A 15,686-nucleotide genomic window follows, 5' to 3' on the forward strand; every position below is an offset into this window, starting at 1 on the left:
CTGAGATACATGAAAATTTACGAAGTATAATTAAATGATCACAGGCATTCTAGGTCTAGCACACTAGCCTGGGTTCCAGCCTGAATCGCTGCGTTCCTTGAATCTGTTTTGCCACATTCCCTGTAAATAAACAAATAAATAAACATTTCCCTGGAAATAAAAACGTCTGGGTTTCCGAGGCTATATTGTCAGTGACAAAATAGATTGGAACGTAGCGATTCAGGTTGGAAGTAACCCAGGCTATAACTTGGCTCTGGTCCATTAGTCCATAGCCCCTAATGATGATTCTGCCCTGCATTAAGGCTATGGGACCGATCGCGTCTAGCTTGCATGAAATGCAAGTTCGACGTCATTTTGTAGTGCTACGTTACGTCCGGGTCCAAGTGGCACCAGCTCCGGTCCGCATCTCATTGTAAATATAATATCTAAACGCGTGAATCTTTTTACAATGACGTTTTTTTTCCAGAAAGGAAGCCATTGAGGGTTAAAATGGGTCTTAATGCTTCCAACTCGAGTAGAATTATTAATGTTTTGTACAAGTGTCCATGACAACAAAAATATATGATGTGGAGACAATAAAGACCATTATTATTATTATTATTGAAGGTGTCATTTGCTCTGTAAAATATTTCGGGGGCATATTTAGAATGTGTGCAGGCTTGAGTATGTTGAATCTAGTTTGCATTAATAAGGATTTAGTTGACACAATACAATAAAATAAAATGGCGATAGTATTCCATGTTGGGCAGACGGCCAGATTTGGGAGAGCAGCGCAGCTTTGTTGTCGCAAGGAAAGCAGTAAAATTAGACTTTCGTGGTTGTTTTCGTCTCAGATTTAGTCCGACAGAGAGTCACAGTATAACTCTATGGGGACACAAAAGCGACACAAAAGTAGGACCCGGAAGTATCTCAGGAGGGGGCACTCACGTCACAGCTAAAATACTGAATTACTCAGCCAGCCCAGAGTGAGAGTGAGCGGCGTGCTGCATAACTTGAACTTCCCCTGTTCCCCGATGCTGCTGGGACTCTGGGAGCATACATACCATTATAACGAGAGGAGGGGGTTTCCACTTTCCACCTGGTCACTGTTACAACTTTGCTGGCCCAAATTGATTCGCATTTTGCTCACACTTACATTATTTTGCTGTAGGTTAATATTATTTTGCAAAAGAAAGAATCGCTGCAATAAATGATACTCATCCAAATCACGATTGCCGATATACTCGTATCGTCACCCAACCAGTACAAATGTCCAGTTTGTTCACAACTACTACTACTTTGGTGTTGAAACTTTGAATTTCTCTAACTATAAACTTTCACGACAGCAGACGGTAGCAGACAGCCAAAGCAGGGGGAGTGTGGGGATTATCTGACGAGGTACCATTTCAGTGGGCATAACCCTACCTACATATACTAAATTGTTTATAAGGTCAATTTAAGTAAAATAATATAGCCTTTCCATGAGTATCTTTTTATATTCTTCCAAAAAATAATACAAACAGCCAATAGCATATTACAAGTTATGAATCATGAACCTACGGCAACAAAAACAATTGTAAAGGTTGTTTGCTGTGGTAAATAATGCAGTGTGTCTGCATATAGGGCATACAGGGCTCTCGCCCTCCCACCCCTAGCTCACTGGTGTGAAATCGGGTAGGAAAAACGGGACGCTGTTATACGATGTCCATAAAACAAGGTCGGCCGTGTACGGGAGGATGTCTTGGAACACTCGGCGAAAAACTAATTTACTGCGATAATTCACTCCAGACTCCATTCTCCTTTCGTGGACGTAAACATTGATTGACCCGCATGTAGATCAAAATATTTAGATAAGGAAATAGCCGGATCTGGCCTAGTGGGAACCGAATACGGTGTTTCAGAGGCGGGACAAGAGCGAGGACTCGGTTAAACGGCGATATAACAATAACTGCATTTCCATCCGTGATTGACGCCCATGTGTACATAGCTGACATCAAAGATGATTTGTCTGAGAAATATGCCCACTTGGAAATTGGAATATACTCTGCTCTCTCGGTCCCTCAGAGGGTGCAGAGCGCCAGTAGCAAATGTCATGCCACGGAAGCATCGCCATGCATCTTATTTTATACAGCTGTATGAAGAATAAAGCAGAAAATGCTATGATTTGTTTGTTCACCTAACATTTTCTATTTGACTTTTCTCCTCATAGACGTCCTGCGCTCCCCTGGCTGTAACGAGGTTTACCCTGAACAGCAGGAGAGGAGCCTCAGTCTGGTCCCGGAGGAACAGGACCTACTTCAAAGGCCAAGTGAAGATGATGAAAACGGAGAGACAGTGCCTCTAGCCACCTCAACTAACAACATGAAAACACAGGCTGGTTTAGAGGACTGTGGAGCTTCACAAACAAGTAGTGATGGCCAAATTGTAGACAGACACAGGCGGTCTATGAGAAAAACGATTCCTACAGCAAAGGCAGCTGTACATCCAGGCGAGAAACCCTTCACTTGTGCAGTTTGTGGCAAAGGCTGTCATCAAATGAGATATCTTAAAAAACATATACGCACTCATACAGCTGACAAACCCTTTATTTGTACAGTTTGTGGGGAAGGGTTTCGACAAGAGGTTGGTCTGAATGTACACAAGAGTATACATGCTGGCCTCTTAAAGTGTGAAGTTTGTGGCCAAGGTTTTAATCAACAGAGATTTCTGAAGGCGCACATGAGAATGCACACAGGAAAAGAGCTCCTTATTTGTACAGTTTGTGATAAACCCTTTACTGAAAAAAGATATCTGACGAATCACATGAGAACACACACAGGGGAGCGACACTTTACTTGTGCAGTTTGTGGCAAAGGCTTTCTTCAAAGTGTGCATCTGGAGACGCATAACCGAATACATACCGGGGAGAAACCATTTACTTGTGCAGTTTGTGGCAAAAGCTTTCGTTCGAATGCAGGCCTGAAAAAGCACATGTTAGTACATGCAGTGCAGAAACCCTATACTTGTAAAGCTTGTAATAAATGTTTTACTCAAAAGGTCCATCTGGTTATGCACATAAGACTGCATACAGGGGAGAAACCCTATTGTTGTACAGTTTGTAGCAAAAGATTCTATAGTAATATAAAGCTAAAGAGACACATGGAGAGTCATACAGGGGATGACATTCTGGAGAAACCCATGACTTTGAGTCATGCAGGTCAAGAAACCTGTATCAATGATATGTTATCAATGATAACATTTGATCATTCATATGCTGCAGAGTTTCCTCTTTGAAAGTTTCTCTTCCATTCACTGTCACAGTGTCCCTAGTACTGAGGCTTCAGACCTGTTTTTGACTACCAAGTCATTATGGGGTTGAATTCTTTGGTCCCAGTAATGTGTTGGTTCTAAAGTAGCATATCCTATGGTGGTTAAATTTGAATAGACCTTTTGCTAAATCCCGCCCCAAATGCTATCTTAGCAACCGTTGCTAATACGTTTAGACAAGCTTCCGTCTCCGGCCATAGCTGCCAATGTTATTTTGCCTGTGCACAAACAATCATTTGCAACATTAAGAATAGGAATACCAGGATAACGCGATGGTGTCTTTGAACTAGCGACAGATTCCATGACTCTAGAACACTGTTGGAGATGATGCTGCTCGTGAAGGACGAGCGTCGTCATGGCTAACATTTCCCTGTATTTTTGAGGGGTGCTAGCCCCTCCCATATACAGCTTTTGTCCCCACACATCTCAATATTTGCCAATGACAAGAGAAATGTCAAATGACGTAAATTTAACCAACCAATCACAATTCAGTTGTTTATGTTGTGTGTGTTTATTTTCAGACTACGTCTGGTAAAAAATAAAATGTTTTGGTTGAATATCTCTTCGTCTGACAATGTATTCTCAGTCTGTGCGTGTCACTAGGGTGTTGGTCTCTCGAGAAGGAAAAGGGGGCACTGTTTTTCCAATGCAGGTTCCCAGATTTCTAGAGCAGTGGTGGAAAAATTACTCTGCAAATATACTGCACTACTGCAATAGAGAAATACTCTGAAATTCAAATTTTACTTGAGTAAAACATTAGCTTCAAAATGTACTTAAAGTGCCAAAAGTAAAAGTACTAATTGTGCAGAATGTCCCATTTTAAGTTATCAAATCTACAAGCTCACAATGAGTCGCATCGCATTGTGAGCTTGTAGATCGGCTATTTTCAAATGGCCGCAATGTACAGTATATATAGGGCTGAAGTGGGTAATGTATGTTTATTTATATAGCACCTTTTAAACAAAGTTACAAAGTGCTTTACATACATAGGCAGCAAATAACAATAGATTAAAACAATACACAAAGACCAACAAAAGGCTTTAACATACAAATAGGTTTTTAGAAGTGATTTAAAAGACACTGATTTTGCCAGCCTCAGCGTAGGGCATTCCACAGCCTGGGTGCCCGGACTGCGAAAGCCCGATCACCTCGTGTAACGAGGCGAGACGGGTGGCCTTTCAGGAGGGCCTTGCCCGAGGATCTAAGGCAGCGCCCTGTCCCTGGTTCAACTGGGGGGAAGCAGCAGGGCTTTGATATAGCTAGGAGCCAATCCCATAATCAACATGTACAAAGTAACTAAAGCTTTCAAATACCGGCAATTGTAGTGGAGTAAAAGTAAAATATTTGCCTCTGAGATGAGATGTAGTGGAGTAGAAGTACAAGTATTGGAAATTGGAACGAGTCAAGTAAAGTAAAAAAAAATACCTTGAAATTGTACTTAAGTACAGTGGTACTTCAGTAAATGTACTTTCCACCACTGCAACAAAGGTAGCCATCTACTGCAAAGTAGGTAAACGCTTGAGTTCCGGAGGGTAACTGGAAAGTAACAAAAGCAAGCATATACATTGTATAAATAATAACCATCAAATAAACAAAGTTGTGAACCAGGGAAAACTGAAAATTGACATTTAGTTGCATCATGTGGTGGGGGGCGTCAATGGTTCGGTCTTGGAAATGAAAAGCCAATTTGGAACTAATAAAAACGATTAAGTGCTCATTAATACCCCAGCAGCTGGCACTGTTTCAAGTCTCCCACACAGGGGCATCATTTGGAGTCTCAGGGCACACACTGTCATGAAGACGACCTCTCTCTCCGGACATCTCACATCCCCGAACAACTCAGGACTGCAAAGAAGGCGGTTGGGACACATCCTGACTAAACTCTGATGACACAAACAGTCGGAGTATTCTTTTATACTATATATATATATATAATTCTTTGTCAATTATCTTAAAATAACCTTATGAAATGTTACTATGTTGGAATTATATGCTTTAAAAGTTATATACAAGGACCTTGCCTATCTGTAACTGTCAGCAAAGGATTAATCAGGCTCAACAGACAAACCATTCAATAAAGTGCAATACTTACAACTGTATGCCTCATAATAAACAATAACATATTCACTGCAAGGTGTACAATTTGGGTATGTAGTGAACACTGAACAAGTTAGCAAAGTTACATGGACAAGCCAATAAGTCAAAATTCCGCAGATGACATCAGCAAGGTTCTTTAATAAGCAACAGTGCAAAATAAGTAATTTACTGTGTCAGTCTGTTAATGTTTCAGACATTACACAACATGGCATAAAAGTGGTCTCGGCCACTTGTCCAGCAGCGTGTTGCGTGTTCGAGTCCCGTTCATGACGACCTGCATGTCTTTCCCCTTCTCTCTCCCTCTTTCCTGTCAATCTTCACTTGTACTATCAATAAAGGCAGAAAAGCCAAAAAACAAATCTTAAAAATAAAATAAAAAGAAGGTGCAGCAGCTAGGCCATATGGTCCACAATTAAATTAATTAATAAATACATGAATCACAATTCATTTGTGTGACAATTCATTCAATAATTAATTCCATTTTGCTACAACCTGTTAATATCCATAAATAGCATATAGGTGCTGTCAGGTGTACCTTTTTTATGGCCATGGTCCAAAATGGAAACCGTTACGGCAAACCGTTCCTATGGATCCATGACTTAACCCCTTTACTCAGTCACATTCAATTTAAAATGATACAAAAATGACCAAACTACAAGCTTGTGCTTATTGTACGACGACATAGCGCATAAATGAAAAAAAAAGAAAACACATTTGAAAAAGATACAAGATTGTTGCCCAACAGAAACGATAGATAATACTTTGTCCCACCTATAATGCATTCTTTCCTTTTTTTGCCAATAGCCAGTTGTCTTCCTATCGGCTATTAGCCTGGGCAGCTTTCCTTTTTGTGTTTATGATCCGGTCAGGACCGGATGATATCACTACGTCATGTTGTAGTATTGTTTTGTAGTCAACACTCAACAATCATCCGGAACTTGCTTTTCCCTCAAACCGATATTTCTCAATAAAAGCTACAGGCTACGAGAGCTTTTATTGTTATTCTTCCGGTTTGAGGGAAAAGGAAGTTCCGGATGATTTTTCCTGCCTGATGACTACAAAAGAATACTACAACATGACGTAACGATATCCTCCGCTCCTGACCGGTTCACACGGCACTTTTGTAACACAGACCAGGCTTTCCTCCGGGGTGGAAAGCCTGGTGATGTGAGGTTAATCGGCTATGGATGTTAAAGGGATAGTTCACCCCAAAAATACTTTTCCCCTATTGATTACCCTTTCCTATTGATTACTTCTGTCGCATTCCTAAACCAATAATTTTGGTTGATTAGCTGTGGATCCCTATGGAGACGCAAAGAATCTCCTCAAATGATTGGCTTAGGAATGTGACATAAAACCGAAAAAACATATCCATGAATTCAAGTATCCACTCTCCCTTTAAGTGTGGAATTAGGAATATGGCAGAATATAACTAACAGTTTTGCACAGGTTCATTTGCCGAGGTTCTACTGGTGGCATGGCTGAAGAAAAAAAAAAGGAGGTAAAAAGATGTAAAGACAGAATTTGACATTTCAAAAATTATTGGGTACATGTAATGGTGGTAATGGTTAACCTGACTCGGCCAGATGGTTCACAGCATACTGTATTGTGAACTAGTGAATCAATACTGCCGCCATCAGGCAGAGTCAGGTTAGGTAATGTTACAACAAATTAGAAAAACCCTCATCTAAATTAAACATAATATGCAGGGCAACTTGTGAATTCTCAAATCTACGGCTCTGGTGTGATATCTTTTGAAGGGAAAAAAGTTCGTTTTTTGTTAAAAGCATTTAAAAGAAAAGGCTCAATTAATGTACATTTTGCATTTGTCTTGTTTGCTTTGGTTTGTTTTGTTTGGTCGTTGTTTTGTTCTATTTTCTTCATTATGGTTTTGTTCCATTTTCTATTGTATAGTTTATTTGTGATTTATGTATGTTCTTCACATTTGTTTGTGTGAATATGTAACAAAATGTGATAAGGATAGGCATTCATTATAATTAATTAATAAGCTATAAGCTACTGCCTATACCTTTTCGATTAAGTTAAAAGAACTTTTTTATACTTTTCCCTAGTGGGTCTGATTGAGGGTAGCTAATGTAAGTCGGGACTTGGTCACCCGAGTGAGGCGTATGATGTTCGCGAGACCCGAAACCCCGATGACCTTGGGATACATCACTGAGGATACGTCCCAGGTGCATCCATGCGTTCTTAGTCGTGCACTCAACATATCCAATCTACAAGCTGCAGTGCAGTGTGATATGTATGCTTGTCGATGTATTTTTGGTGTGCGGCACTATAAGACAAATTTAAATTTCAAGTCCTTTTTCCACACACATTAGTTTTTTCCCCATGGACCATTAGAAGTCCACAAACAGTGCCATAGATTGATTGTTCAAAAACATGGGTCTCCCAATCATCTCGGGACACACATATTATCCAAACAGGATAACGCCACAACGACCATTTATCAATTATGTTTTTTTTTTTTTTTCATCTCTTCCAATTTCGCTTGTTTATCCTGGATAAGTTCAGTCTCCTGATTGGATAAAATGTAATCAATATCAGAATAGCTATTCAACACTGAATGCAAACAAAAGATATCACCTCTTAAGAAGAACATTCCACCACCTTTAAATGCAAGATTAGCTGCTGCTATGCACCAGCTAATGGGGATCCTAATAAAACTCGTAACCTAGGTAAAAGTTAAAAAAAAAGAAAAGAAACCAAAAGATTGGTTGTGAATGTCTGCCATATTGCATGTACACATTCTCACCTACGGAGCTCGTCGGTAGGTCAGTAGCTCGTCTACTGAGACCATTAAAAGGTCTGATTTAACGCAATTGATGGCAACCGAAGCAGGTGACAGTTCTGTTAACACGGACCGGCTGACAGCATCAATCGTATAGACTGAAATAGAATAGAAATTATTTTTCTATGGGAAAGATGTATGGGGTCTGCAGCTACTGCTATTCCCTATAGTTGGGCACACTCCCTTCACAGGAAATCAATGAGTTACCTCTCAAGGTAGCATGCCTTGTCGATTGATTTTCTTTTTACCATGTAAAACCAATATATAATAAACAATTGGTGGGAAAGTGAAGAGACATTTAACAAGGAAACGCCAGTGCTGCATATGAATGATCATTTTGTATCAAAGCATATGAATGATCATTTAATAGCAAATATTTGCTAAAGGGTTTGTCACCTTTATGAGGTCTTGAACGAGTCCTTGTGTGTCTCTTCCTTGAATGAATCACTATATGTTTCTTCAGCTCTGTGTTTTTCTTGAATCTTTTGCTACAAACTGTACAACTGAAGGGTTTATTGGCTGTATGAACCCTTATGTGTGTTGTCAGATATCTCTTGTGATGCCACCCTTTACCACAGACTAAACAAATAAAGGGTTTATCACGTGCATGTATCGCCATGTGTATCCTCACATCGACACTATTGCTAAATATTTTCCCACAAAGTGTACAACTAAAGGGTTTAACCCTTGTATGTGACTTCATGTGCATCTTCAGATGTCCACCTTGACTAAAGATTTTGCCACAAACTTTACAACTAAGTGGTTCACTGCATGTATGAACCTTCATGTGTTTTGTCAGATGTGACTTTTGATACCACCCTTTGTCACAAACTGTACAAATAAAGGGTTTATCACTTGTATGTATTTCCAAGTGCATGTCTAGACCTGCATAATTGTGAAATATTTTTTTACAAAATGTACAACTAAAGGGTTTCACCCCTGTATGAGTCCCTGTGTCTTCCGTTTTCAGGTCATGGGATAGCTGATTTAGACCTTCCACATTTTGTGAGTTTTCTGACTCACATTCATTGTCAGTGTCCTCCCAGCCATCGCTGTCTACACTGTCTGTTTCAGAACAGTGTGCAAAGAGGAGCTGGTCATCACCACTTGCTTGTGAATCTCCACAGTCCTCTAAAACAGCTTGTGTTTCCATGTGTTCAGTTGAGGTGCTGGCTAGCTTCTGTTCTTCCGGGACCAGACTGGGACTCTTCTCCTGCTGTTCAAGGGAAACCTCTTTATGAACGGGAAGGCGCAGGAAGTCTAGGAGGAGAAAAATAACATAGAAACTATTATTTGCTCTACTCTGAGAATAGAGCCATGACTATACAGATATAAATATTGACTTTATTTGTCATTGGCAATTATGCAGAGGTTGTGTCCCAATAGAATAGAAATAAATTGTTTTATCACTCAGATACCGATGCTAAACCAATACTTTTAAAACGGTACCAGAACAGATACTACTAGTGTTTTGATGTGTTGTTTCCTAAAGTCCACACCACCAATCACGTGTTTTGACGTCTGTTGTGCCTTTTTAGTTTTTAACATATGAGTCACCATTTCACTCTGTCACACAGAGATCCAGGAGATCACATGATCGCAAGATCTCCACCGTTCACTTCTTGTTTGTTCTATTCATGAAAACAGCTGTATATCACTTGTTTTCCCCTGAATCTTTGGCAAGACTTACGGTTTTCTATGATTTGTTTTTTAAATAACAATCGCCGGAAGCACAGAGTAAACGTTTATCAACGATCAGGGGATCGATCATACTGGAGATAAATATTCTGTGACTACTTAAAGGTAAGGAGTTAAACAAAGCAAATTAATTTGTTGATGCTCCCTCTGTATTCCTATTGGCTGCGGTTTAAACAGCCATAACTCTAGTTCCCAGCATGCTAAAGGCTTCAAACTTGGTAGATGTTAGAGGATCGGCTATAATTGCTGAGGCCACACCCCCTCTGTGTTCCAAATCTACTGTGCTGCATGGCGTGATTATGAATCCCACCAACGTTCTAGGGTAGACCCAGAGCCATAGAGTAAGACAGAGTTACGAAAACTCCATTCACTTCATGGGGCCAGTCCAATGGCGGCTCTCCTACATAGACTTCTATTGAGAACCAACTGGGACAAGTCCTGGACCGGAAGTAGGCAGAGATGCATTGGACTCAGGCAACAGCCCAGCTTAAATCCCTTTATTTTAGATTGTTTTGTAGTAATAGTACAACATAAACATTAAAGAGACTTCAGTTGTTACTGTACAAACAGTTGACATGTTGCACACATGATTCAAATAGGTCTTATTTTCGCCGCTCCAGCTTGTCTCAGTTCAGGCTGCATGAACAGCGCTCGGTTTCTGCCACCTCAATATCGTAAGTCTTCTATTAGATGGCTCTGGGGCAGGCATAGTGTTACTGAGGTTAGGGTAGGTTTAGGTACAGGGCCGGTCCTAGCCTGCCCCACTAGGGTGGGCTTGCTGAAAATATAGGGGGTGACAACTAGGGATGCCAAACGACTCATATGTGGCCAATCGACGAATCGAGGCCTAAAATCGACGTGTCGAACGACTTTTTTCCTTTTTTTTCCCTCATTTTTATATTTTTGTTGTTGCTGCGCAGCAGTTGAAGAGAACGCAACTATGCATTCCTTTAAGCAACACAACTTCTGCAGCTGCATCCATATGTTTAGAATTTGCATCAATGATCAAATCCCAATAATACAAAATATTATAACAACGAAAACTGAAGGAGCAGCGGCGCTATCGGCTAGTAGTCCCAACTCAAGTGTCTGCAGCCTGTCACGAGCCCCGTAATAATGAACGAGACGCACGTTGTTCCGTATTTTAATGTCGGGTCGGAGAATAAATACAGTATGAATGACGGCGGGATTTATTTGACAACTCTGTCCTGCTTTCTTCACGAGAAGAGAAGAGCGCTCACCGCTGCTAATATGGTAGCAGCCCTGTGGCTGTCAGTTCTCTTTACGGCATGTGTAGTGTAGAATAGATGAGATGTGAACCTGGGTCTGGGACGAGCGGCACTGACAGCCAGGCACAGCACAGCAGTGTCACACAGACAAACACGTACCTCTCCCATTTGGAAAACATTTGAAACAGCAACGTTTATAACGTTTTACATTATACAAAAATAATAATACAAATAAAAACGATTTTTCGACTCATACGTTTTGAGTCGCGGGAGGCATGAGTCGATAATCGAGTCGATTTTCAACTTTTTTCAACATCCCTAGTGACAACGCATGCGCCACACAGTGGTGCAGGCAAAAAACATTTGGGGTCAAATCCCCGAAAACCATCAAAATGCATAGAACACTATTCTATAATCATATAATTGTATCTATCTACTGTATCCATCCATCCTCTTCTTTGACCAACAGTAACTCAATTTCCATCAGCACCCTGTCGATTAACAGCACTGATGGCAAGCAGGTGGTTCAGGTGGGGCTACATTTCTCTAAAAATGCTGCACAACCAAACATGAATGATATATGGTACAGATATTGTAGTATTTTTAGATTGGCTAAAAATATTTATTTCCATAACTTTAGATTTTGTGGGCAGGACTCACGTTTGGGTGGGCTTTGGAATCCCCCCAGACCTATAAATGAGGTTTCTATTTTAATTGTGATTTTATTGTATACTCTATGAAACGATATCAAGCTAAAAGCATGCAAACTTCGGCCAGCAAGCAGCAGGGTGACTCACCCTGTATCAATCCAGACAATCTGAAAGACTCCCACTATTATTGTAATCCATCTACAACCAACCTAGTGAGCTTGCAGATCAATGAACAGATTTAATGTGGAGATTACCCTACCAAAAATATATATTTCAATGTTTATAGACTACTATATGAATTGTACACAGGTGGTCTCAAATTATTAATTACATCATGCCACTGCAGTGACCGCACTACCAAAATACATAAAAGTAGGCCAATGAACTGCTAGCTTGTCTGATTTCGAAGCACACTACTAACCAACTGACCAGCTCGCCTTAAATCCAGTTTACAGCGGGTCGCATGTCCAAAAAATACAAGCTCTCAACACGCCGCTGATGCGACACGTTGAGAACCCGCAGATTCGCCTGTCTCTGCGGCGCCGTTTACAACGCGTTGAGCTTGTAGATCTGTGTCTATTTACAACGTGAGCAAACCCTGACACCAGCGCTGCAAAAACGAATGCGTTGAGAACCCGCAGACGCATTCGTCTCTGCAGCGCAGTTTGCAGCGCGTTGAGAGCTTGTAGATCTGTCTGTTTTTGCAGCGCTGGTGTCAGGGTTCGTTCACGTTGTCAATAACAAAATAACCTAGATTACAGGCGGAGATGAAGTGAAGTTCAATCAGTGCGTTGAATCAGCAGCAACAGCTTAGCTAACCAGCCTGTTGGCTTAAGCTTGTTGCTAACAATTTGTCACCAAGTCTTTTCTCTTTTTTTATTTTTTTCCCCTGACTTCACGGGTCACGCATTGTGATGAGACACGAGACAGCAGTGTGCATTCTGGTGTGACTGTATATTTTTAAACTGCATGGGTCCGGACACCGGAGCGTAAACAACATGTAGGCTACTCGATCGGTAGGCCTATTGTATATTGTTAATAAGTGTTATCATAGGTAAATGGGCAATCAAATACATTACTGTGTCAACAGCCCAGACAGTGCAGCACTGCTAGAAAAAGTATTGACGCTTTCTGTTTTGCACTAGTCTGTGGTTGTGAATCAGCAGTTTGAGCACCCACCCGCATATGTAAAATAATTGCACCCGTGTGAAGTGAGTGGTGCAACTCTGTGTGGGGGTCCCCGGAAGTTCCAGTGTGCCGAGGCCGGGCCGGTTCTGGTGAGCCACCGCGTCCGAAACGGTTGAGAAATGACAGAGTTACCGTGTGGGGGTCCCCGAACATCCAGACCCCCAGGAACGTGCACAGGGGGCCGGACCGGTTTCCGGCGAGCCGCCTGCGTCCGAAATGGTTGAGAATTGACAGAGGTACCGTGAGGGGTTCCCTCTGTACTGTACTATCACTGTACTGTAACACCCCAAATGATCACATATACAGTGTGTGTGTGTGTGTGTGTGTGTGTGTGTGTGTGTGTGTTAGGCTGCACAACAGTGACACAGTGTCACCAAAAGCTATTTTCGTGCTCGGACAGACCCACCCAGCCAGGGACACACATAGCTACCTATAGGAGTGGTCGCACCACTCAATAAACATGGGCCATGAAACATTTCTGAAGGTGTTTCGCTATGGAAGCAATTAAATGCATAATGTAGCTTGTTCCTTCAACACGGTACTAGGCTACTGCTGCATCAGTAGCTGTCAAAATAAATCTTTCCATTCTGTGCGTCCATAATGTCCCAGATTTTGCAGAGATAACGCTCTCTTCCTGCTTGTTTCCCACTAATGTTGGCTTGCAGGTTGCGTTTTTTTGGGCTCGTTTAAAAAATGTGGTGGCTTGTTTTGAATCAAACAAGCCAACATTTCATTGATGTGTATTGTACTATTGTATATACAATAAATACTAGAGTAAGTAACCTTATTTGTCATATTTATCGGGTCATAAATGCATCAAATATTTATTTAATAGTATTATATGGCGTTATAATTGTGCTTGTTTTGGGCTTGTTTTTGGAGGTGGGTTGGCTTATTTCTCTCGCAAGAGTTGGCAACACTGAGAGAGCCCCCTCTCTCCGAGTCTGATCTCTATGACGAGACATTATACTTTGTGGACAGTTGGACACCCTTTGTTGACGGTCCATACGTAGCTTTGTTTAAACTACACTACCACAACGTTTGATTTAAATTTGTATTCACCCTATGCAGAATGGGTACATTTAAAACGAGTCAATAAAAAAAAACTGTTACTGCTGACGACACCATGATATAGCATTACACTTGTTTACAACAGGGTCCACCATTTTCAAGTCAACGTCAATCACAAATGGGAAGATATTGACACGGACCACACGGTCCTACCCTCTACGCATATCGGTAGCAAAAACAGGTGGTAAATTGATATTCAGACGTGAAACAACCGTTTAAATCGGATATATAGCTTGTGCCAAATGTCCGAGATAAAACACTGCTGCTAAAGGGAGGGCCAAGCTAGCAGCTAAGTTAGCTACAAACTCAGCTTCCACGTATTAACGTGACATCTATTGTGTATGTAGGCCTATGAGGCCTTTTGATTAAACTGTACTATAAAATCACCTCATTGGATTAAAAAAATAGTAATTAAATGTTATATAGCGTACAGAACATGGCTGACGCTAGTGATCTACAAGCTAACGCTATCAACTTTTACTCACCGGATTGAGACGCAGTGTCGTTGCGTTTGCGTCGTTGTTTCGTCAGGCTCAATCGGTTGTATTTTGACCTGAGAGCCACGTTTTCCTTCTTGACTAAACACATCTCTGTTCGGAGCTCTTCCACCATGCTTTCGTAAAGGCTCCTGGTCTCCGACAACGCGTTTCTCATAGTTTCGTCCAGAACGGCGGCGAAGCGCCTCTCAAAGTCACTTTCTGTCGACATATCCACGTCACTAATAATGTGGTCTTGTCTTGTTTCAGTGTTTCATTGTTACCACGCGTTAATAACAGCACATGCTGCTTTTCGTCCCCGCTGAGTTGCTAAACACCAGTTCCTCTATGGTGGAAAGGAAAGCCTGGTGGCGCGGCTAATTAGCTAACTATCTGGCATATAGCTATCCTTTACGAGTAGAGACAATGCAAATATGCACTTTCGGTTCGGCGACGTTTCGCGCATGTCCTAAGCGTCAACCGTTCTAACGGTCAGTCAACTTGCGTCTCAGTCTGTGTCCTGTTGTCTGTGTGGCTAGCATCTAAATCTCATGATTTAGTCAATATATAAATATGTACGTTGTATCATGTAGCCAGCTAGAGTTGAGCCTTGGGGCCACCGTAGCGCTCACTTCCGCCGTCATTGTTTACGAGGCGATGGGGTGCGTTCGGAAATGCGCACGGGGAGATCACTCGCCTAGTTTGTATTGGCAGTGCAATCAGTGTGCCGAACGTGGGTACCCTTAATTATAACTGAAAACGAACTAGATCCCTTTTGTTTCCTTTTATTTCATTCATTATGAGCTATGATAATACACCAGTCACATGATTGAAGTACATGGGTATGTTATTAGTTTGTTGTTAGTTATGTGTGTAAAAGTCATATATTTTATTGATGAACATGTAATTCACGTGGCATCAGGTACAGTCGCCCCCTAAACCATCTCGCCCCTTGATTATTTTCGGCCATACTCTCATACGGATTCCAATCTGGCTTCAGAACATCCCACTCCACTGATGCCTCCTCTATTTGAGCGACCACATCAAACACAAGGTGGATGCTGGCAAATACTGAGGCATGGTCAAGCTGTACCTTTTCAAGACTAAAAGCTCATTCATAGTCTGGATTTTCTGTGGTGAGGTGACCACCGCTCCAGTGGTGAGCTGACCACCGGAGCTGAAA

Source organism: Protomyctophum bolini (assembly GCF_963924005.1).
Source record: "Protomyctophum bolini genome assembly, chromosome: 21".
NCBI classification, from domain to species: domain Eukaryota; kingdom Metazoa; phylum Chordata; class Actinopteri; order Myctophiformes; family Myctophidae; genus Protomyctophum; species Protomyctophum bolini.